At 49.6% G+C, this 25,241-nt stretch overlaps 1 long non-coding RNA gene and 2 pseudogenes across 2 annotated transcripts; 2 read left to right on the top strand and 1 right to left on the bottom strand.

The window, feature by feature from the left end:
- The first annotated feature begins 247 nt into the window (after positions 1–247).
- On the top strand, positions 248–4,278 carry LOC137776530 (uncharacterized). Of its 2 annotated transcripts, none has more exons than XR_011076244.1 (4): positions 248–566; positions 2,183–2,328; positions 3,114–3,441; positions 4,027–4,278. It is a non-coding gene; the product is annotated as an uncharacterized lncRNA (long non-coding RNA). The 2 variants fall into 2 exon arrangements; XR_011076243.1 differs by lacking the exon at positions 248–566 and adding an exon at positions 1,430–1,792.
- A 14,206-nt stretch (positions 4,279–18,484) lies between these two features.
- On the bottom strand, positions 18,485–19,175 carry LOC137776493 (large ribosomal subunit protein eL29 pseudogene; annotated as a pseudogene).
- Positions 19,176–22,316: 3,141 nt separating this feature from the next.
- LOC137776966 (sec1 family domain-containing protein 1 pseudogene) lies at positions 22,317–23,965 on the top strand (annotated as a pseudogene).
- The last annotated feature ends 1,276 nt before the right edge of the window (positions 23,966–25,241 follow it).

Below are 25,241 nucleotides of genomic sequence, written 5' to 3'. Positions count from 1 at the left end.
CAGCTTCTGTCCACGATCAGCTGTAAACACTATACCTTGGTGAGTCTATCCCACTAATCAATTACAAGGGAAGAAAATCACATTTGAGAGATAGTCGGACATTCTATAGTGTATTGCACTTCAAATTATAATTTTATGAAATCTCATTATTTGTGTCTAGACTGAAAGAGATTTAATATTGATTACTTAACTGCATTTCCTGTTGCTCTTATGAGGAATGCTGTTTTTCTAAAGGTCCTCTGTTTCAGTCACTGAGAGTGGTTCTTTCCTGATGTGTCTGGAACTGAGCAGCGCCATCAGGGGCTTCTAGAAGTCTCTGGGAGCCTCAGGGTCTGATGCTGGAAGGACATTATGTCCATCCTGGGCTGCGTGCTTTCCTCACTGTTATCGTCGTCGTCACCACCATTATCATCACTGCCGTCGTTACCAGCATCACTGTCGTCGTCACCATCACCGTCGTCGTCGTCATGGTCGCCGCCATCGCTGAATGTGGCACTCACAAGTCCTGGCACTGCTCCAAGTGCTTTCAATCTGTTACTCTGTTGACGTCATCACGAGTCTATAAGGTAGTGTCGCCATCCCCATTTGAGTGAGGAAGAAGTTGAGGCACAGAGAGGTTAAGAGACTCACCTAATGTTGAACAGGTGGTGAGCTGCAGAGTCTGGGCTCAGACCCAGCAGCCTGGTCTGTCTGACCTCCATGCGCTTACCCACTCTCTGTTTTGCACAACACGCCCTCGATCTCCCTCGACAGCCTTTGCTCTCCATCGCTGGGACTGTGTCCGCACCTCAGCTGTCCCCAGAATGTCCCTCGCTGCCCCTGAGCCTTTGTCGACACGCTCACCCTCCACACTTCCCTCTGGGCCACCTTCTCCTGAAGCCCCTGCTAGCATCTCTCCCCAGCTCCAGACGCTCACAGCGCTGCTGCTGTCCCCTCCTGGCACTGACCACCTGCAGCACTGCGCTGAGCACCGCAGAGGCAGGTCTCCAGTTGGACAGACTCTAGTGCCCTAAGCAACCCCCCAGGATGTCCAGGGACAGCCTGTTGTTACCCTGATGATGGCACCGGGTCAGGGAGGAGGTGTTTATCAGCTGAAATTCCTGGTCTCTCAATGTCCTCACATCACAGCCCACAGAAACGACATGGCCACGGCATCATTCTGGTTTGACAGGCGTGTGCTGCTCCCCCCCCAGCGTGGGGCACCCGGCTCTGGATGTAAGCGCGTGACGTGGGCAACTGAGAGATACTGAATTTGAATGAGATCAGATTAAAGCAGAGAAGCCTGTCTTCCCCGACAAGGCGACTGCTGGCACCTCCTAAAGGGAACTCACTCTCCATCTGATCTCCCTGCTGGAGACTCCATTATCTTTTCTTACAGAGAATCTAGCTTCTAAACCTACACAATTTTCCTGCTGTAGCAAGATGCGGACAGGGACTTAGAACAGCATGTGTAATAGACCCAGACTGGGCTTCCCCACTGCAGCTAACAGGAGCAAACCAGTCTCCCGGTGAGCACGTCCCCTTCCTGGGCAGCCCAGGAAGGAGTGGCCTCTGCCATTGTCCCCTCTGAGACCCCAGCCCAGGAAAGACCCCTAGTCTCCCCTGGCCAGTGTGCAGATGAGAAGACCAGCATTCAGGATGTTCACTCAGTGCCGGCCATGCTTGGGGAGCTCTGATTACAGGACCAGTTCGCTCAGTCCTCACCCTGACGTGGGGAGAGTTTATCCTCAGTTTTGGGATGAGGAAACTGAGGCACAGAGTGGTCCATTCCGTTGTCCAAGGACACACGCCGGTGAGTGACGGGACTGAGGTTGTCATCACCGTTATCGTTATCTTCTCCACAATCATAATGACCTTCATATCAACCCCTCCTCGTCGTCACCGTTGTCATAACTGCCCCTCCCTTCTTCCTTTTTACTGAATGAGAGTCTTTCTTTTTCATGTCGTTGATTTCTTTGAGAAAGCAGAGTCATTTTTTTCCTTTCTGGTTTGGCTTAACTTGTTTCTCTATAAAATAACTTTTTGAAACATATATATATTATTCAGATACTTACAAGGTAAATATTCAGACATTATGAAATTAAGACTAAACAATCATTTATAGAATAAGAAGAGAAAAAACTAATAATTCATGTTCACCAGTAATATTTAGATGGTTCTCCTTCTTTGTTTGTATTCAAAGGTATGCAAAACGTTTCTTTCACCAAACATAGGATAATGCGGCACGTGGTATTTCATAACCTGCTTCTGCCACTGGACGCTGTGTTGTAACATCTCATGCCCGCTCTCACCCATGTACCTGTGCCTCGTGATGTGAAGCCGGCACAGGTGACACCAGCCAGCCTCTCCCGCCTGTCCTCCTCGCGGCTCAGCGGGGCGAGCGCCTGCACCCCAGTCCCCACTTCCCATAGGAGCCCCGCTTGTTCATGGTCCTCAGTTCGTGACCTGCCTCCTGTGGGAGACCCCCTCACCCACATGTTCTCTGAGGCGCTCTCCCCACGTGGGTCATAGCTCGTAAACGATCCCGTGCGCTGCCTCGTCACATTTCCCGAGAAACTTCTCACTCCAGACCCTGGGTGGTACTGGGGACACAGAGACACCCCCGCTGACCTTTCTTGAGCACTGACAGGCAGCAGGCATTTACTATTTATTTCTGGCTTCCATAATCCCATAGCAACCCCATGAGGTACGTTCTGTTACGTCCCCGATTCAGGCGTAGAGGAGAAGAGGTAGAGGTTGCACAAGTGAGAAGCAGGCTTCACCCCAGGCCGTCAGAATCCAGAGCTGAGCCCCTAACCGTCCTGCTGGCCCATGGTCCCTGCCTGGGAGGAGGCACCCTGCATCAGAGGACTCTCCACCTGCCCAGTCCTGTGTCCCGAGAAAGGCCAGGCAGAGCCCTAAGTGCTCTGTGCAGCTAGAACGCATTTAGTTGTAAAGGACAGAAAACCCAACTCTAACCGGCTTTAGGAAAAACGGGAGGGTTTCAGATTCAAGCTCTTCCACAGTCTAGGGCCAGAGCTGGCCTCTCCAAGGCTGGATTCAGACCCGGTGACGCCATCAGGGCTCACTTTCCCTCTCTCCCTCTCACTCTCTGATTTCTTCTTCCGGGTCAGCTTCCTTCTCAGATACACTCTCCCTGATGGACGCAGAAAGGCTGCAGCATCTCCGGACCTCACACTCTCTCAGCTGCAAGTCCAGTGGGGGTCACCTGCCTCTGTCCTGGAACTTGCACCAGTGGAATGTGACAGGAGTGACGAGTGTCCCCTCTGATAGAAGCTTTAGGAACCAGTGTGTCACTCTCTTCCCTGCCGCAGTGAACAGCAGCGTTCCAGACAGAAGCTGCCTCGGTAGCCTGGGTCCTGGAGTGACAATGATGTGGGGCAAATCCACAGCCACGACAAGACGAACACGCAGCATGAGCACGAGTGAGCGTCTGTTTTGGTGAGTACTAGACCTGGGGTTGTTTGTCGCTGCAGCATAACCTAGCACGTCCTGCCTGATCTCCAGCGCACGGACGTGGTGCGTCTCGGCCGAGGGTCTGGATCCGGCATCGCTGCGTCTTGTTTCCCCCAGAGAGTCGAGTCCACACGGGGACCCAGTCAACACCTGGTGACTGATGGGTGCCAGTCCCCTGTCCACGTCGCTCCTCTTTATCTGGTCTCTGTGCTGGTTCCCTTTTCCTATAAAGTCTCTCCGGCCACTTGCCCTCCTGGCTTCAGCCTAAAGCACCCAGCAGGGCTCCAGGCGCTGGTCAGGAGCAGGTGATCAGCTCCAGCTCACCCTGCTGAACCGTGGACATGAGTCTGGTTTCCCTCAGTTCTCCTTGTGAGCTCGGGCATAATGGGATCTTCCCTGGAGAAGGTGGCTAGGAGCCTGCCTTAAACTGACACAGGAAGGGAATAAAAGCCCATCACCGGTTTTCAAAAAAATGTTTTTCTGTACAATTGTGGAAAAACTAGGGCACTGGCTGCCATAATGTTCCCTGAAGTCAGAAAGAGCCAGGGCTCTAATTTAGCCTTTGTTCAGTGGCAGACTCACTGGAGCTCCATCGACCAGGAGGGGGTGTCCCTCACAGAGCAGCCTGTCCTCACCCCACAGGACACGGTGCCCGCGGAGGAAGGACTGTGTCGTCATCGATCAGAGCTTCCTGCACTCAGCCTGCAGCGCGCCTCCTGACGCAGCCTGGCCCCTTCGCATCTACGCTCCTCCTCGACGGGGCCTTCGTTTCTGGAAATTAGTTCAGTAGATGTACCTGCGTGTATGTGTGTGCGTACATGTATATGAATAAAGCCTTCACTGCAGTGTTTACAGACATTTCAGACCAGCAGCCACAGAGGCGTGCGTGGACGGGGGCAGGTTAAACGCCGCGTGTTCATCGCTCACAGGGACCCCGTGTGGCTCCTTTTAGACATGAGGCTCCTGCATGTCTGGCCCCCCGGGGGTGGGGAGGTGCTCCAGGCTTGGGCAGTGGGGCGCTTGCTCCAGGTCTAGGGGCTCCAGTGAGGGAGCAGAGCTGGAGCGGTCACGTGGCAGCCAGTGTGGTGCATGGGCAGGGGTGCCTGGGTGTGACCTCTGCAGGGTCCCTGCTGCCCGGCCTCCGGAGAAGGGCCTGTTTTCTGGGTCCCCGGCAGTTCTGTGGACCCTGAGAGCAGAGGATGATTTCCCCTTTGTCTTTAAGACAGAGAGGGTGTCTGCTGTGGCACCGAGAACCCTGGACCCCGGAGCCTGCTCTGCATCCTTTACCCTGAAGGGCAAGGTCGCACATGGGTCTCCCTGGCTCTGCACCTGGACCTCAGGCTGGCAGAGGGCAGGCCCTTCTCACCTGTGCTTGTCCCCGTGTCACCTCCTGCAGGACAGACTGGCTGCAGGGCTGACTGCACGGAATCCCCCATTCACGTTGCTGGTCTCGGGTGGGGTGACAGGGTGACAGTGACGCAGGGACACACATGGCTGGAGGCCTGGCTGACTCCGGGCTCTCACTGGGGCTGAGGATGGGAAGCACACGTGCTGTGACTGGTCACTGGGAGGAGGAAAGTGCAGGTGGAGGCCGAGCGCTGAACGCACAGAGAGCAGCCCGAGGGCAGATGCGCGGTGGGGCGGGGTGGGCGCTTCCCGTGGGCGGGGCGTGCTGCAGGGAACCGGCCTGTCCCGGGGGCTGGGGCAGGGGAAGCAGGTGCTGAGAATCCTGGTTCCTGCTGAGGGGAGCCTCTGTCTGGGGGGAGGTCGTGGCTTTATTGCTCTGTGGGGTTAACTCTCTGTTCACTAAAATTAACCAACTACAGTGAGGATGTGGGGCAACGGGACCCCTCCTACACTGCTGGTGGGAATGTAAATGGGTGCAGCCACTATGGAAAACAGGATGGAAATTTCACAAAAAACGAAAAATACAACTACCACGTGACCCACCAATTCCACTCCTAGGTATATATCTGAAAACAAAAACACTAATTCAAAAAGATACGTGCACACCAATGTTCATAGCAGCATTATTTACAGTTGCCAGGGTGTGGAAGCAACCTAAGTGTCCATCAACAGTTGAACGGATAAAGAAGATGTGGAATGGAATACTACTCAGCCATAAAAAAGAATGAAAATTTGCCATTTGCAGCAAGATGGATGGACTTGGAGGGCATTATGCTAAGTGAAATAAGTCAGAGAGAGAAAGACAAATACTAATATCACTTATATGTGGATTCTAAATAATACAGCAAAGGTTAATATAACAAAAAAGAAGCAGACTCACAGATATAGAGAACAAACTAGTGGTTACCAGTGGGAAGAGGGACGGGGAAGGGAATCGGGGAGTAACAGGTACAAACTATCAGGTATAAAAGAAGCTACAAGGATACATTGTACAGCACGGAGAATACAGCTTAATTTTAAAATAACTATAAATGGAGTATAACCTTTAAAAATGTGAATCACTATATCGTACACCTGTGATGTATAATACTGTACATTAACTAGACTTCAATAAGAAAAGTAAATAAAATTTTAAATATAAAAGAACGCAAATAACAGAGAAGAAAATAAACTAACTGTAAATCACACCTGCCACGCTGACACACGTTGGTCTGGGGGGTTTGCTGCTGCTTCTGCTTTAGGAAGAGCAGGGCCTCAGGCGGGGCTCGATGAGCAGCATTTAGCAGGTGCGACTCCAGACAGCTGACCGGAGGCCTCTTCGCTGTGTGCCTGCGTGTCTGACATTGTGTACAAACCGTTGCATCCCTGTGGGCACCGGTGGCAGAAGGAGTCAGCTGACCGGGATGGGAGGAGCCGCTCGGGTGGAAGGAGGGGGAAGTCAGGTGCAGCAGGGTGACACCACGACGACTGCTCCTGCCGAGGCCACCTGACACCTCACAGGTGTGACGCCGAGGCCCAGCTCCTCCCACCTCCTCCATCCCCAGGACGGGCGTCCCCTGTGCTCCGGCCGCGGCAGTGACAGCGCTCAGCACGGCCTCATGTCCCTCTCACGCCGGGGCAGAGTCCTCCTAAACCACACCTTGTGCAGCTACACCGCCTCTGGGTCTTCCCTCCTGTCTGAAGCCCAGGGCCTCCGGATCCCGACCTCTCGTGTCAGGAGGGGCTTCAGTGTCTCGCCTGGAGTAGGAGGGGCGCTCATGGCCACACAGGAATGCAGCCCCGGGACGCACCCGAGTGCAGCCTCTGACCAGACTCCCCCGAGGCCGCCCCAGTGTCTCCCTGCCTGCAGTCAGCACGCCCTGGGGTGTGGGAGCCTCCTGGTCAGGACATCGATGCCCCCAACCTGGTTTTCAGGGAGAACTAAGTGAAGGAGAGGCAGGCCTGGGGAGGAGGCTGGGCCTTGACTGGAGTCCGGGAAACTTCCGGTGCTGGGGATGCGGCCGCGGTCCCTACCACAGGAGGGAATCCGGGCAATCGTCCTAGACAACCCCCAGACAGGCCGCGCTCCTGGGGTTGGAGCGGAATCGGTCAGCTGTTTGGAGGCGGCCCAGGGCCGAAGGGAATCTGCTTCCAACCCTGGGGATGGGCCTCGGGCAAGACCCCGTGTCTGGGGCTTATTCCAACCGGAGGCCCAGCCAGGGTCCAGCTCTGCTCCTTCTCTGTCTGACGAGACCTTCGTCCCTTGTCCTCGTTTGCTGTCCCTTCTCTCCCTCCTTTCCTTTCCTAAGCTTTGTCCCCACACTCAAGAGCCAGTCTGAAATACGAATTGTACTTTCCCTCACTTATTCACTTATTTATTTCCCCAAACCCTGTTCTCAGGTATCTTCCAATCCCACATCACTAAATGACAAAGGAGTACAATTCCTCCAGTCTCGACAGAGGGCACTGATGGGACTCAGGAGTTCCTGGCTCTGTGCCCACGTTCCCCGTGATGGGGACAGGCACCTCCCGCACCCCTCACCCTCTCTCACACACACAGTGGGTTCAGATTTCCCCTCCAGGATCCTGGCATCTGAGGCGTCTAGACAAGCCCAGGTGAACTCCATTGTTTGAATTTCGTGGGAGGTTCAAAGCCGAGAAAACCTCCAAAGGAACAGCCCAACAAAGAAACCAGAGTTGTACACTTTGGGGTCGTTTACATGCTGACATGGTAGCTGTTCAACTCCTTGCACGACGTCAGGAGCTGCAGGGGGACAGGTGCTCATCTGTGATGCCGAGGTGGTCCTGGATCAGGTGACACCAGCCGGTCTCTCCAGGGAGCAGGTGGAACGTCCCCAGGGACCAGGAGGAAAGCGCAGGGGTGGGCACCTTGGCACCAGGTGAGCGTCCCGTTCATCCATCTTTCACCTGTTGGTTCCTCCCCGGTCGATGAGCCTGGCCTGGATCGATCATCGGTTCCTCTGAGGGTTGTAAAATGGTGACTTTCCAATTTTACCATTCGCTCCACCCTTGACTGTCACTCTCCTGTGAAGTGGAGCCCCGGGGGAGCCGTGGAGCACAGGTCCCACTGCGCAGGCAAGGAGAAGGCAAGTCCTGACCTTTACTCAGCAGTTTTCAAAGTAACGGGGGGTCCTGGTTATCACACACCAACACAGAAAATGTTTTGAGAACAATTGGAAAAATTAGAATATAACCTAGGTACTAAACTGGATGAAAATGGGGTTTTTTTGGTAAGTGTTATAACGTTATTTTATTATGTTCCTCTTTTGTTACACATGCAGCCAAATAAAAACAAAATATCGGTAATCCCTCAAAGACATACAGTTGACCCTTGAACAACATAGGTTTGAACTGTGTGGGTCCACTTATATGCAGAGTTTTTTTCATAAATAAATACTAGCGTACTACCCTATCCATGACTGGATGAATCTGAGGGTGCAGAACCGTGGATCCAGAGCGCCGGCTGTAAAGTTATACACAGATTTTCAGCTGCATGAGTGGTTTGCGTCCCTAACCCCCGAGTTGTTCAAGGGTCAACTGTAGTGAAAATGCAACCGCTTCAAACAAGATAATTGCCGACGTTTTATATGCACATGTGCACACATGCTCACACTTGCACACTAACTCACAGAACGGTCCGGGCGGCGCAGCTCAGGGTGCAGCAGGGTCTGAAATGTCTGTGAGGAAACTCCTCTCCCCTCAGTCCTGCCTCCAACTGCAATTTGAACCCGTGTGGGGACAAGGTTGAACGTTTAAGGTTGATTCCGTGAGAGGCTGTGCTCTTGTTCCCAGTTCGTCACCCGTTCCTGTATCCTCACCTGTTCCCTTGACCTTGGGTTTGAACCCGTGACTTGCTTTGGCCACTAGATGCAGGGAGAAGGGCAGTGGGGCAATTCCGAGCCGGACTCGGGAGCCCTCTGACGTGCCCTGTTCCCTCTGACTTCTCTGCTCTTGTGGGGAGAAGAATATGCCCAGGCTGGCCCACGCTCCCAGGAGGATAAGACACGTCCAGCCCAGAGCAGGCAGTCCCCGGCCGTCTGCGACCCATGAGTGAGCCCCGAGACCTGGCAGGCCCCCCGAGCCGACGTGCAGCCGCTCTGCAGATCCACGAGAACACTGGCTGTTGTTTAGGCCACCACGTTTCTGGGTGGTTGGTTAGGTGGCATTCCTGTGGCCACAGCTGACCGACGCAGTGTCCCCTTCCCAATCTGAGCCCCAGGGAGGCTAGGGTCTTCCTGCCCTACAAGGGCCAGGGTGCCTCCCCCAACGAAGCAGCAACCCCCCAAAACGGGTGTGGGAGGGACTCTTCTCTACTGCATTCATTGAAGATACCAGGCATTGACCAGCTAAACTGCTTTTTGTCTACTTAACAGGCAATGTACCACTCACATAAGAAACACGTAATTATTGCTTATGAAGGTTTTACGACCGTGTTATGGGGAAAATCTATCTTTGCTCAGAAGTTAGTAGGAAAAAATACTGTCCCCATCAATCCTCCTGAATAGCCACGTGCATGCGCTCGCTCCCACGGGGCTCTGGGGCGTGAGGAGAACACCGGGCACATCTGGAGAACTGTCACCGAGGACGGTCTGATGAGGCGGGTGTCACCTGCGGGGTGTGCGGGGTCTGCCCATTCCCGGGAAGAGGTTTCCAGTCGTCACAAGCGGCCCTGAACTCGGAGACGCGGGGTCTGCAGCCCTTTGCGGGGAACTGACAAAAATGCTTCAGGTTTACTTTGGTCCCCATAGGGGGCGGAGACCAGATGGAATGCCTCAGGAATCGGCACGTGGGCCCCGGGGTGGGCAGTCCAGCCGAGGACACAGCCGGCCGGGGCTGGGAGTGTTGCGGAGGGCGCCCCGGGGGCACAGCCTGCTGCATCCGGAGGGGATTAGGCGGGTTTCGGGAGTGCCTTACCCAGTCCCTTCTCACGGGTGTGGGCAGAGCCTGCGCCGCTGCCCCTGACGCGGGCCCAGCCGGGGGGCGTTTAGGCCCATCGCGCACTGCCGCCTCCACGGTCTAGAGGAGCGCCCGCAGGATGCGACTGAGAGAGGCCGCCCGCTCCCTGCTGGCCCAGGAGGCCGGGATCTGGGCCTAGACTCGCAGGCAGGACAGGAGCCGCCACGGGGCCTCCGGGGCTTCACAGCCTCCACCCCAGCCCAGGTGGGCGGGCAGCGCGGGAGAGGCTGAGACCGGCCCGCGGTGACCCTCCAGCTGCAGCCCCTGCGGCCTCTGCCAGGAGGGCCTGGCGCTCGCGGGCTTGTGGCCGCAGCGTCAGCTGACGGGACGGGTCCCGGGCCCGGGGCGCCCGCCAGCTCCGCGAGCCCCGAGCGCGGGGAGCCGGGCAGCGCCTGCAGATCGAGTCCCGGGCCCCACTCCGTGCTGGACAGGTGACCTCACCTCCGTGTCTCACTTTCCTCACCTGTACATAGTAGTGAAGACACCTGATGGGCTCACTGCGGAGACCGAACGTCTGGATACGCGGAAGGCTTTAAGAGCCACGTGTGCACACGTGTCACTCGTCCACTCCGGCTGCAGTGATTTTGCCCAAGTATTGGGGATCCTGCCCTCCACGCTGAGAAGGGGGGGCTCACGTCACAGACCAGCCTTCCCCCCAGTGTCCTCTGCACGGTCCAGGTTCCACATGATAAAGGAGCTGTGGGCCCAGCGCAAGAATCCTGCGACTAGATATTCCGGGAGTGCCGGGATCAAGCCAGCTCGACGCGATCCTTTGCTGCAGCCCCTGTCGGTGCCTTTCCCACGACGAGGGGGCTCTGCGGTCCGGGCGGCTTCTCAGGGTAACGCTGGCTTCACAGAGCGTCTCCGTGCCTGGAGGGGGGCAGCACACGTGCGAGCCCTGCCCTGCTGTCCCCGGCCACCGAGGAACTGCCGCCCCCCCCGCCCCCAAGTCCCTGGAAAGGAAGCTACCGTGCGATTGACACAGCGGGAAGAGAGCCCTTCCTCGAGCGGGCGGCTGGCTTTATTTCCCTTGGACAACATCTCAGCACCTGAACTGGCTTCCGTTGGCCCGCGATGCGCAGCTCCGGCCCTGGACCCCCGTTGGCGGCCACGCCGGGACTCTGGAAACATCTCCGACCCTCTCGGCCGCTCCCTTCCGACTGAGGGGGTGTCAGAGCTGAGCCAGAAGCCACCTCCTGGGAGCACCTGGACGGGCCGCCTCCGCCAGGGAGAAGCTCGGTGACAGCTCTGCAGCTCGGCGCCCGCCAAGTAAAAGTCTCCCGATGCACTGGGGTGAATCTCCCTTCCCCAAGGTGTTCTCCCGAGTCTGGACCCTTAGCCAAAATCGCCAGTTTTAACAACGGAATTTGTGAAGATGACTTGTCCTCGTCCTGCGTCCAGAGACTCAGGCACCAGTGTCCGCCCCCCCCCCCAACTTGGAGGCTCGGCAGAGATCCCCCCCGCTCTGCGGGTGCTGTGCTTCCTAACAACCACCTGCAAGGGCGGAGCTTTCTGTCCAGTGAAGACCACCTATGCCGCCTGAGCCCAGCACACCAGGGGGGAAGCCAGTGCCGCAGTCCGTCCCCAGACGCTCCCTGGTTTGGCATTTTCATCCCACCATCTTCACTTAAAGCCAACGCCCACATTTGACACGGGCTGGGGTGGTTGGCCTCGACCTTTCTGAGGAGTCCCTGAACTTTCCACTTTGCTTTTATTTCTGCTTTTAGCAACTTCACCGAGTTACTATTGGCACAAGATGAAAGGCACCTACTGATCATTTTGCACATGTGTGTCTCCGTGTGAAACCGTCATCACAGTCACAGTAATGAGCATATCACCACCCCAGATCTCCTTGTTCCCTTTTGTCCCCTGCCTCCTGACCGGCAGCTAAGCCCTGCCGGCTATCACTGTAAAGAATTTCCACTTTCTAGAATTTTATATAAATGGAATCCTGCTATTTACACTCATTTTGTCCAGCTTCTTTTACCCAGAACGACTTGAGATTCATGTGGCGGCATAGAGCTTAGTTCATCCTTTTCATTGCTGAGTAGTTCCCTGTACGCATGGACCACAAATTGTTTTCCCTTCAACTGTTGACGGACATTTGAGTTACATCCAGTTTTCACTCATTACACATAAAGCTACTGTGAATATTCGTGCACATGTTTTTGCTTAGACACTTGCTTTCATTTCTCGTGGGTAAGAATCTAGGAGTGGATTGACTGGGTCGTATGTATGTGTGTGCTAACTTTTCAAGAAACTGTCATGTTATTTTCTGAAATTCTGCCCTTTCACGCTATTGCTAGTCGTGTGTGAGAGTTCTGGTTGATTCACATCCTGTGATGTGATTCGCACCCTGTCCCGTCAGTCTTCATCCATTGTAATAAGGTGAGCAGTGGTATTTTAAAATACCGTTTTGGGGTATGATTTACGTACCAAAACATGGGCTTATTTAAATGTGCAACTCAGTGGTTTTCAGTAAATTTAAAGAGTTGCACAACCATCACCATAGTGAGATTTTAGAACATCCCATCGCCCCCCAGAATATTCCGCTCAGTTCTCCCCCCAGCTTCTAGCACCCAGGAATCTACTGTCTGTGTCTGTGGATCTTCTTTCGTGACATTTCACATGAACGGAAGGGAACCTGAGGAGGACTTTCACATCTGGCTTCCTTCACTTAGCATCATGTTTTGGCGATTCACCCAAGTTGTTGCTTGCCTCAGTGCTTTGGTCTTTTATTGCCAGTTAGTATGCCAGTAAACACATAGAACACATTTTGTCTCTTTATTCACCATTTGGTGGCTATTTTAAATGTTTTGGGGTTTTGGCTATCATGTTATGCTACGAGCATTTGTGTACAAATCTTTGTATGCATGACTGCTTTCATTTATCTTGGGTAGACAGACACCTAGGATTGGAATTGCTGGATCATATTGTAAATTTATATTCATTAAAAAAATTGACATACGATGTTGTGGTCTGAATGTTTGTGTCCCCCCAGAATCAAAGGTTGAAATCCTAGCCCCCAAGTTGATGATACTTTGAGATGGAGCCTTTGGGAGATGATTAGGTCATGAGGGTGGAGCCCTCATGAATGGCATTGGTGCCCTTAGAAAAGAGGTCCAAGAAAGCTCCCTTCCCCTTCCACCATGTGAGGACACCTTGAGAAGAGGGCTATGAACTAGCACCTGGGCTCTCAACAGACACTGAATCTGCCAGCACCTTGATATTGGACTTCCCGGCCTCCTGAATCGTGATAAATTTCTGCTCTTTATAGGCCACCCGGCCAGTTTATGGTGTTCTGTTACAGCAGCCCAAATGAACCAAGACAGACTATTTTCCAAAGTGGCTGTACCATTTTACATTCCTACTAGCAATGCATGAGGATTAAAGTTATTTCATCTACTTCTCCTTTTATTCCCTCCAGTGTTACTGAGATGTAATTGACACATAACTTTGTACTAGTTTCAGGTATACAACAGAATGATCACCACAGTAAGTTTAGTTAAAATCCATCACTTTACAAATTTACAAACTGAGATGTGATGAGAACTTTTAAGATCTACTCTCTTAAAAATTTTTTTAAATATCTACTCTCTAAGGAACTTTCAAACATTCAATACAGAATTGTTAACTATCACCACGCTGTGCATTACATCCCCACCACACACCTTTTGACATTTATTACTATCTTTTTTATGGTCATTCTAGTAGGTGTGAAACTGTATCACACTTGAGAACTTTATTTTTCTAGTGATTAATGATATTGAGAATCTTATCCTGAACATATCATATACGTTGTATCGTATATGACATACGATATATACACACACATATTTGTCAGTATTTTTGTAGCGTCTGTTCAAATCTTTTGCCCATATTTTATTGAATTGTTTTTAATGTTGACTTTTGAGAGTTCTTTGGATATTCTGGATACAAATATTTTGTCACTTATGTGATTTGTATATATTTTCTCCAGTCTGTAGCTTGTCTTTTTATTCCATCAATGTCATTTTCTTTTGCAGAACAAAAGGATAAATTTTGGTAAATTTATTGTTATTTTTTAAAGGTCATGCTTTTTGTTTTACATCTAATAACTCTTTGCCTAAAGTATGGCATGAATATTTTCTCCTACATTTTCTTCTAAGAGTTTTATGGTTTTCCTTTTTTACATTTGACCAATACTTGGTTTGCTTTTGTGTAAGGTACAAGGCTTCCTTTGATGATTATTTTATTTTTTATGTTTTGCATATGGATGTCAATCTTTCCAACACCATTAGACAAAAAGACTATATTTAAAAAAAAAAAAAAGACTATATTTACTCCACTGAATTAGTCTTTCAACTTGGTAAAAAATGAGTTTCCAATATTACTGTGGGTCTATTTCTAGATTGTATTTTCTGTTCCCTTGAGGTAAGTTTTTACTTTTTCATCAATACCACACTCTCTTAGTTACTTTAACTTTATATGAATTCTTAAAATGAGGGAGGACGTTCCTCTAACTTTTTTTCTTTCTCAAAATTATTCTGGCTGTTCTACCTCATTTGCCTTTTCATATAATTTTAGAATCATCTTGTCCCTATCTACAAATAAATCTTGCTACAATTTTTGTTGTATTGCATTATACATAGAGATCATTTTGGGAAGAACTGATACTCTAACTCTTGAATCCTCAAATACATGACCACAGTATGTCTCTCCATTTACTTAGATCTTCTTTAATTTGTTGTGTCAGTGTTTTGTGTTCAGATTACAGATCCTGCAATGTGTTTTGACCGATTGTAATTGTATTTTGTGGTTAAGATTTGTACTTCTTGTACATAGAAACGTGATTCATTTTTGTCTGTTAACCTGTATACTAAGACCATGCAAGACTCATTTATTAGTTACCAGAGGGTTTTTCCTTTTTCTTTTTCTTTTGGTAGATTTATTGAGACATTCTTCATAGAGAATCATGTTGTCTACAAATGGAGACAGTTTTATTTCTTCTGTTTCAACATATATGACTTTTATTGCTCTTTCTTGCCCAGTGCCCTCCCTAGGACGTCCAGACAGTGTTTGATAGGAGGGGTCAGAGTGGACATCTTCGCTGTGCTACAGTCTAGGGGGAATATTCAATCTTGAACAACTAGGCATAACTTAGACGTGTGTGTGTGTGTGCGCACGTGCGTGTGTGTGTGTGGTGACCACTATCCAGTTAAGGAAGCTCCCTCTAATCCTTGTTTGCTGAGAGTTTTTATCATATAGATATATTGATTTCTGTCGAATGTTCTTTCTGTGTTTTTGATATAATCATGTGTTTTTGTCTTTTTTTTTCCAATCTGTTAATGTGATACATGTTGTTGATTGATTTTTGAATATTGAACTAGGCATATATGCCTGGGATAAACTACAATTCTTTGTGTAATATTAAATTTTATTTTTTTCATGATTCAATTAAAAAATATTTCAGTGATGATTTTGTGTCTGTACATAAGGGATATTGTTCCCTAGTTTTCTTGTCTTGTGGTTGCATGATTCTGGTATCAGAGTAGAAATGCTGGCTTCTAAAGCCAGTTGCTAAATGTTTTCTTCTATTTCCTGGAAGGGACTGTGCACACTTGGTATTTTTCTTTAAATAGTTGGTATAGTTCCTTGCCTTGAAGTCTACTTTGATAATAATATAGGTTCTTTAGGTTTCATTTGATTTATGTTCCATAGTATATCTTTTTTCATTATTTTAGCTTATCTTTCTTAGAATAATATATTTAAAGTGGGTTTCTTGCAGACAGCACATAATTTTTGTATGTGTGGGTTTTAAAAAAAAATATTCTGACAGTATTTGACCAATGGGACAGATAGTAAATAGGGTCTCCACTGCAGCTCTATCATTCTGCATTTTAGGCACAAAAGTACCAGAGACATTATGCAGATAATGGTAACATCTGTGTTCCAGTAAAACTTTATTTACTAAAGCAGGCGCTGAACTGAATTTGGCCCAAAGGCTGTAGTGCACTGAACCCTGTTTTAGGCTATTTATATTTAACATAACTATTGAAATGTCTGAATTATATCTAATCATTTATTAGTTTTTTCTGTTTGCTGCCTCTGTTCTTAATTCCTCTCTGTCCCTTTTCTGGCCCCTTTTATAACACACGATTTTTTTTTTTAGTGTTCTATTTCAATTTCTATTTTTTAATATTTTAATTTATCTGTTGAATTTTTAGTATACCCCTTGTATAGTTGTGTGTGTGTGTGTGTCTGTGTGTGGTTGCTCTAGGCGTTAAAATGCACTTACTTAACTTTTCACAATCGACCTAACACTGATATTTTATGATTTCACATGGAACGTAGGAACAGTAGCTGATCTAGGCCCCCTTACCTTCCCACATTATGTTACAGCTGTCCTGTGCATTACATCTACGTACCTTATAAACCCCGTCAGACAGTGATACACTCACTGTCATGTGTCTCTGTTGGAAGCAGGACGTGTTGCATTGGGTGATAGGACCGGGTGTGAGCAGGCCGTTAGTGGGAGCTTCCATATCCATCTGGGTAGGAACGGGCTCTGGGTGAGCTTTGCTGTGGCCACAGGTGTCAGAGGCTACATGTTCCCCTCGTGCGTTTGTCTGGGGTCCCCTGGACTTGGGCTTCCCCACGTGCTCCTCCGCAGAGCTGCTGGGTCCTGCAGCTCTATCAGCCCTAATCACGGATGTTATGCCAGAGACCTGCTGGTGTGGTTGTAGGTTTGGGGGAGGAAACTGGTCTACAATCTTATGTTGAAATCTCTCTTTCATCACTCATCTCTGAGTCCCTGGGCCACGTCCTCCACGCGTGCTCATCCAGAGGGATGGATTCCCCTCCCCTCTCAGGTGAGACAAAAGTTGGAGGGGCTGCAGTGGGGCAACCCTTTCTCCAGGCCAGGAGAGGCCTCAGGACTGAGCTTTGGAAAACTCCCACCCGGAGAGCAGCCCTTTGCTACAGAGAAGTCTCTGGGCACATTCACAGGGACTCCTCTTCCCTCCCTCTGCCTGAGCCACTGGGATCTTCCTGGGTCTTCCCGGGGAGAACCTGGTGGGGCTCCTGGAGATAAAACCCAGGACGGCGTGGGCACCCCCCGACACTGCGGCCACCAGGAGCTTCTTGCCCTCATGCGAGTCCTCACTCAGGCTCTGCCGTGGGTCAGTGTCACCAAAGTGTTCCTGCCAGGTGCTGACCCAGGTGAGCAGGTCCTGGCCTGACCCTTTGCGTCCCCCGTCTCCAGATTTGAGGTGGTGGTCTGTCACGAGACCTCACTTCTCTGATGCCTCCAGGCAAAGTTGATTTTTAGTTTGTTCAGCTTTTCCTGGTTGTGGATGAAAGTGAAAGCTTCCAAGTTCTGGAATGTCAGAGCTGAAAACAGAAGTTTCATCTTTTAAAGAACTGAAGAGAGAAAAACAGCCTATTCTGAGGACCCAGATACTTAACCTTTTCTGCTGTTCCTCCTCCCCTGTGAAGTCCTGGGTTTCCTCTGGTCTCTTTCTCAGCGGCCTGAGGAGGTGCCGCATCTTTTCTTCACAGCAGGTCTGCTGGCGACACGTCTGGTTTCCTGCTTCTGAGAAGGTCCCAGCATCACCTTTACTGAAGGGTGTATGACCGGATGTGGAACTCTGGTGGACGCCATTTCTTTGAGCCCCGGAACTGAGTGTTCTGCTATCGTCTAATTTTATGTCTTCTCATGAGAACCGTGAGGACATTCCACACAATGACACACATGCAGGGAAACAGTGCGTGGAATGTCCTCACGGTTATTTCAAGGTTATTCTTTGTGTTTGCTTCTCAGCAGTTTGATTCTGATATGTGTACACATGACTCTCTCTGAATTTATCCTGTTTGGGGTTCACTTGGTCGTTTGAATATGTAACTTTGTGTTTTCGCAAATTGGGACGTGTTAGCAATTATTTCCTTCACCACACTCTTCCTCTATTTCTGGAATTCTGGTGACATGAATGCTGGGCTTTCGTTTGTTTGTATTTGTATTGTCCCACAGGTCTCTGAGTCTCTGTTCAGGTCTTTCAGTATTATTCTCCTAGTTTCTCAGAATGGATAGTTTTTATTAATCTGTTATCAAGGCACTGACATATTCCTTTGTAAACTCCATTCTGCTTCTGAGACCAGACAGTATTTTGTCTTTTGGTTATTGTATTTTTCAGCTCTAAATTTTCATTTGTTCCTTTTTTATCTTCTATTTCTTATTTGAATCTCTTTCTTTCCATTGTTTAAAGACTGCTCATGTTTCTTCTTGGAGCATAGTTATAACAAGTGTTTTGAAGGTTTGTCCTATAATTCCAACATCTGTGTCACCTGGAGTTGGTGTGTTTTATTTTTTTTTAATTTGAAGTATATTTGATTTACAATATTGTGTTAGTTTCAGGTGTTCAGCAAAGTGATTTAATTATATATATATATATATATATATATTTTTCCCTTTCCCTTATAGTTCCCTTTCTTGGTCTCCGTCTTCTGTTATCTCCCTGACGTGTGTTTATATGTATAATATAGAATTATATATATATATTATATAATTCTATATTATATATATATTTTTTTCAATTCTATTCCATCATAGTTTATTACATGATGTTGAATATACCTTCCTGTGCTATACAGTAAATCTTTGTTGTTTTGGAGCTTGTATCTCTTTTTTTTTTTTTTTTTGACAGATCCTGCCTCAGGTTTATTTGTACAAATAACACAGGAGGACACCAGCCCCATGCAGACAGCAGCCCAGGGGTCACACCAGTCCTTCTGTCCTCACATTGGCAGATAAAGGTCTCTACTCTGGAGGATTTGTGGGGGCCTGGGCACCTTTGGGAGCTGGAGCTGGAGCCGCAGCTGCACCTGCAGCCTTGGCCTTGGTTGAGCCTTGGCCTGGGACTTTGGCCGGCAGAGCCTGAGACCCTTGGTGATGTGGGCACGAGCATGTTTCCCGAGATTGGGGTGAGCAGTGTAGGCAAGTCGACTGAGCTTGTGGCTGCTGCCCGTTGGGATCCTGGGCTTGACCTCCTTGGGCTTTACGGGAGCCTTGATAGCCTCAGCACGTGCACTTATGGCCTTGGCATTGTTGGCCTGCACCTTCTTCAGGTCCTTCTTGTTGTGCTTCTTGGCAAAACGCATGTTCCTCAGGAACTTGGGGTCCACCCCCTTAAGAGATTCATATCGTTGTGATCGGGGTTTCTTGATGCCATTTCTGTGCCATTTTCGGGACTGGTTGTGCGTGGTGTGGTTCTTGGACTTGGCCATGTCTGCAACTGGAGGACGAGAGTGGAGATCAGAGCTGGGGGCTCACGGGGCCGGGCCTATCTCTTCGCCCTGATCGGGGCCCGCAGATCCCGAAATGCCTGGGACCGGAAGAGAAAGAGGAGCTGGTATCTCTTGATTGGAACTCCCTCTTGCAAGGTATTGAGATGGTTCTGGTTTTTTGTAATTTCAGATTGATGGCATATGATTTCAGATTGTATCCTGAACAGTTTAAATATTGCATTATATGTATCTGGATCTTGCTTAAACTCTAAGGGGAAGGCTTGTTTTATAGGGCAGTTGACCTGGTTAGGCACATGCAGCAAGTCCCTGCCTTCGTTGCATGGGCTGTGGTTCAGTTTCCAATCCAAAGCCTTGGAAGTGCTATGTGTGTCTGTCCCTCGTGTGCTCTAACCATCGGTCAGCCTGGGACCTGGGCACTGGTCTACCCTGGGCACAGTCTTCAAAGCCTTCGGTGTGCTGATGAGTAACAGAGCCCATAGGCGTGGGTCAGGGTGAGCCCGGTAGTAGTTCAGAAACGCCCTTGTAGTTGGTTCCCTTTCTTGGTCTCCGTCTCCTCTGCCATCTCCCTGACACGTTACGGCTTTCAGGATCCCCCTTTCGTGTTCCTCCCCCCGACCCACAGCATTCCAGCTAAGGAACCTGGTGTTTTAGTTTCCCTTTCTGTGTGCACAGTGCATACCCACTGCCGGGGCTCGCGCTCAGGGCAAACTGCAACCCAGGACACTCATTACATCTCCGTGCGTGATACCAAAGCCTCCGGAATCCTGAGGGACCAAAAGAGGAAACCATCCAGTGAACTTCAGGACAGCGTCAATGGAACACTCTGCAGAATAAGATGGTCGTGCAGATCTGCATTATTTATGTGCAGCGGTCTCTGTAGTATGGTGAGTGATGGCGGTAGGTGATGAAATGGCATTTCTAATATGGCCCCACTTAGGTATCAATGAGGTTAAACATATTACGTGCATTATATGTGTGCCTTATTTTAGACAAAGTTCTAAAAAATGGAAAAGATACAGTATTAATGTTAACGGTGATTTTCCTGATGATAGAATGTGGATGACTGTACTTTCTTTCTTTGACGCCCTGTGTCTTCTGATCGCCTCTCCCTGCCATCAACGTGCATCACTTACACAACTAAACAAATGGGAAGCTTTTAAAACATGGCTTTGTTTGCCGGCACCTTCCTCCCTGGGCACGTGTCTGGGTGCGAATGGCCCCTGAATCTCCCATCTTGTGAAACGCACGTGCATTATCTCTCACTGGCAGAGCAGAGATCACAAAAATTCAATCAAAACAGCAGGTAGACTGGGCACAGACATCCAAGTACAAGGTGAATCTCGGAATGCATCAGTAGTCTTATCCGTGCATGAGCTTTATAGTGTCTCGTGTTTTCTTCCATGTACTAAGATGATCTACAAGTGAATAATTCCCAGCTAATTTATCCTTGCCTTCAGAATACATGAGTTCCCCTTTTAAATTAATGATTTCATCCCAGGAGAATTATGTTTAAAAACTGTCTGCCTTGGGCAAATATTAAAACAGTTGGGCTACCCGATTCACAATGACTGGTGGAGGGGCAGGGCCAGGATGTCCTTTACTGGGGACGGGGACAGACAAGGGGATGTCCACCTTGGAGGAGCCTCCGTGGGTCTAACAGCCCCTCTTTCACTGCTTCCGTCTTTATCTTCTTTATCGGACCTCAAGACAAATGGGGTGAACTAATCACACTACACACATTACGTGTCATTGGTCTGCACACGGATTCCATCTGGTTTTATTATTATTTTTATTCCCCTTTAGTCCATTCCTCTCCTGCTCTTATGAAATCATAAAACTGTGTTTACTAGTATCTTTTTTATTTTTATTGAATCTTTACCTTATTTATTTGAGTATGTTTATTGAGACTTTGTCGTAAGATTTATTTTTAGAAATTCCTTGATCTGTGTTTAATGACTATCTTTTTTCTTTAATGTGGCCTTGCAAAATGTGCACTGCTGTTTTGTGGGCATATATTTAAATACACACTGATGGCATTGTGTTATATATTTCATTCTGTTTATGACAATTCTTATTTTTTACAAATAATTATGTTTTGACCAGATGCTCACGTTGCTAAGTGCACAGTGCCTGCCTTGTTTTTCGGGCTGCATCCTGTTCCGAGGCGGGCACCCACCACGTTTTCCCTCCACGTTCCCAGGAAGCCTCCAACTCCGGCCACCACACGCACGCTCAGAGAACATCCTCTTATACGTCCCTCGTGGACCCGTGTCAGCATCTCCCCAGGTGTGTGCTGGAAGACAGAGGACCACGTGACCCCCATACCACCTGCTCTCCCCACAGCCCACAGGGTCCCTCACACCTGCCAACCAGAGACCCTGGGCTGGGAGAAGACCCCCGGCTGGGGAGTGATAGTTCACTTTACAGAAACCTCTTCTATAAAGACACACGCAGGTCAGGGTCCAAAGTACACGTCTAAACACACAGCTGAACATCACAGGCACATACCCAAGTCATTCCAGGCAGAATTGTCACATTTAGCAAATTTAATTGCAGATAAGTAACAAGTAATTCTTACTCTCAGTATGCCCCATGGGGTTTGCTCCTAAACACGGTGTGGGGGGGGGGACTATTAGGAGGAGGATGGGCACGTGGACGGGGCACCGCCTGTGAAGCTCCCCTGAGCCCCTGCACGCAGCCCACCTGGATGGGTGGGGTGACCACAGCGACAGGAACCCCAGAAGGAGAAACTCTTTAGATGCTACGTGAAAACCTTCTCCTGCTGCACGCATTTCCCTGGAAGGTTCTCTGTGAGTGGAGAACGAAGTGTAGCCTGTAGCTAAGGGGTGAGTGTGGCAAAGAAATAACATTTTCAGTGTGGATGGACGTTTCTCAGGCACTGCTGATGAGAAGCCCGCGGAGGGGAGGCAGGTGGAGGTGAGGAGGCCCAGGTCTCTGCAGGGCGGGAGGGACGGGGCGCCAGGGGCGGGTTGGAGGGCCTGGCCCAGGGAGATGAGTTCTGAGCAGGAGGAAAGTAGTAAAGGTGGGTGGGAGCTTCTGGGTTGGTGGACACTTGGGGATTTGGGGAGACGTGCACTTGGGGAAGGGGTGGAAGCTCTGTGCCCCTTCCCCATACCTTACCTTCCACGTCTCTTCCATCTGGCTGTTCCTGAGTTTGTATCCTTTTACAATAACCCAGTACTCTAGATCTTTGAAATCAACCCCATGAATCATCTTATTTAAATTTTATTTCTGCTCTTTCAAGGAGTAAACTGGAAAATATTGCAAATGCAGAAGTAGCAGCTCTGAAGTTACACAAGTAGCCAGAGTTTTTGATCAGTATCTCAATTTTATTACTTTGGAAAATGATATGCTTGTATGATGCAATCGAAATAAGGAAATGTTTCATATTGTGCCATTAACAGTCCAGATATCACAGACGTGGAAATGGAAACTGTTATGGACCGGAATGTCGACAACCTCTTCTGCTTTTCTGTTACACTGGGTACTGTTCCTATAACCAGATATTCAGCAGGAACTGCAACAGAAATGGTAGCAATGAAACCAGATAAGAAACTTCAGGAACATCTAAGAGACGCCAGAAGCAGTCGGTCTACAAGTGATGCCCTGGGGAGCTGGCCACTTCAGCTTCCAAAGGCTTCATCAGTCCTGTTGACAGAAACATAGATTTGGGAACTCCTTTACACCATATTTGGACATATCAGTACTAGGTGCATGATGTACTAGATTTCCACATACATAGATTTAATCTGGAAGAATCTTTGGGAGTGAAAAATTCCCCGGCTGGTGCTAGTTTGGTCTAGAGAAAAAACAAGAAGTCTTATGATCTAACTCCAGTTGATAAATTTTGGCAGAAACGTAAAGGAAGTCCATCCCCAGAGGTTTCAGGATCAGTTCAGCAAGAACTGGAATCTTACAGAGCACAGAAAGATGAGGTCAAACGTCTTAGAAGCACTGCGGGAACCAGACGGGGAGATGAAGGGGCCATAAGGATGCTTTCTGACAACACCGCTCAGCTAACACCAGCTTTTGGTTCTTTGCCAGAACTCTTCGGAGGGGAAAAAAAACCTTATTGATCTCCATAAAATGTTGGCACTGCTGTCTTAGGACATATAAAGGCAAGAAAACTGGATGTGTATTTTGACTGTAAAGAAAAAATAGTGAGCAAACTACTCTGGATAAATTTCTTCAAGATGTAACACCAGACCTTGATGCAGGAACTCCAGAAGATAAAATGAGGCATTTCTTATCTGTTATATAAGCGCACAGTAAGTAGTTTCTGAGGTTGATTTGAAGCCATACAAAAAAGCTGTAACTGACGCAGGATGCAACCTTAACCCCCTACAGTATATCAAACAGTGGAAAGCTTTTGCAAGGATGGCCTCAGCTCCTGCCAGCTCGGGCATTGCTGCCACGAGTCATGAACGCAGGATCACAGTTTGTGATGTGAGGACTGAAGAAGGCGGTACTGAAACGGCGCAACCTACCAGTCTTCGTGGAGATGCAGTCAAACCCTGAAACTGGTGACTGTAGATATTTTGATCCCAAATGCTGCCAGGAGATGACAGCTCAGTTCCAAGGAACAAAAATCCATTCCAAGCATCAATTGTTTTCGTGCTGGGAGAAGAAACTACATTGCGTATCAAAAGCTTGTTGACAACAGAAAAGGAAACACATTTTATATGGCTGCTGCCGACTTCTTCATGCTGCATAGTTCATGAAACAGCTGTCACAACTTGGAAAAAAAACCAGCCAGGAGGAGCTCCCCAAACGGCTGTCCGTGCCTCCCTGGACCCAGCTCCCCTCCTGCCAACTGCAGTTTGTGAGTCGCAGCTTGTGCTGACGCGGCGAGACCCTGCACAGCCTCCGCGTTGTCGTCAGGGTTTTTATTCCCCTCCTGGCAGGTCACCCTTTGATTCCTGTTCAGCTTTAACGCGTCCTCCTAACAGTGGCTGGTGACACTTCAAAACTAATTCCTGACCTGACGCTGATGGCTCCCATCTTTGACTCCTCGTATCCCCAGGACACCTCCAGGCGTGGTGGTGTCCTACTTCATCTTCTGTGGTTTAACAAAGGGCTCGCCCGGCGTGGGGACACCTCCACGTGACACGTCCCACAGCACAGGCCACACCCGGCCAGGCGGGACCAGAGTTCAGAGCTGCTTTCTAAGGGGCCGTCGTCAGGGACCCCAGGGGGCGGGTTCACCTGTGCTCACAGACCTGTGTCAACCTCCGGCCGTGGTCAAGTGGAAACATGCAGCAATCGTGGTGGACACAAGCGGCCTGCATCGCACGTGTGCTGTTTTGAGTGTCGTTCGTTCCCTCTGCTTCCAACACAAACCTCGATTTTGCTTTGGGAAACCACATCTTCCCCACCTGGAGTTCTTGTAATACCTCGGAACTCGGTTTCTCCTCAACCCAAGCATTTCACAGTCATGTCCTCATGTTCCCCGGGAGAACGGCAGTGATCTGGGGACGAAACTTTCCAAAGTCAGAGCATCGCAGGAGGTGAGACACTGTCCCAGCCACCGTGCATATAACTTCCCCAAATTCAAATAAACCGCACCTGCCCTGGGATGAGGAGACCACCATCCCTCTGCTGTCTCTCCTCTCAGGTAAAAGCTGGGCAGCAGGTGTGATCCTGGAGCCCCACCTCCCAGCTCAGAGCTGCAGGTCACCTGCCTGATGGGCCCCTTTCTCACCTGGGCCGGGGGCTCTCCGCACTTGGTCCTGACCAATCTCTCTGGCTCAGCAGCTGGAAGGGCTTCAAAAATGTCCTCAGAGACAGGTTACATGGAAATTTCCATGGAGCGCTTGAGTTAAGTCCATGCAGATGCAGACTTTCCCATGTTCACAGGGCTCCCAGCTCCCCTCTGGGAGGGACCATTGGAAACAGCCGGAGTGGATGAAGGCGTTCATGGCCGAGTGTGAGATTCGTGGTGAGAGACGGTGTTGATGGCCTAATGTGGGGATTATTCGCTCCCGCCAGCACACTCCATCCCCACCTGCTCCCCCAAGCCTGCTCTTCTCCCATCCCTCTCACAAGCAGCTCCCCATCTCCTTGCTGGGAACCCCCAGGAGCCCCGCACCCCGCCACAGTACTGGCCAGGATGCCCAGCG

The sequence above is a fragment of the Eschrichtius robustus genome, chromosome 14 (assembly GCF_028021215.1).
Source record: "Eschrichtius robustus isolate mEscRob2 chromosome 14, mEscRob2.pri, whole genome shotgun sequence".
Taxonomy (NCBI): Eukaryota; Metazoa; Chordata; class Mammalia; order Artiodactyla; family Eschrichtiidae; genus Eschrichtius; species Eschrichtius robustus.
This window is presented reverse-complemented; position numbering and strand designations above follow the sequence as displayed.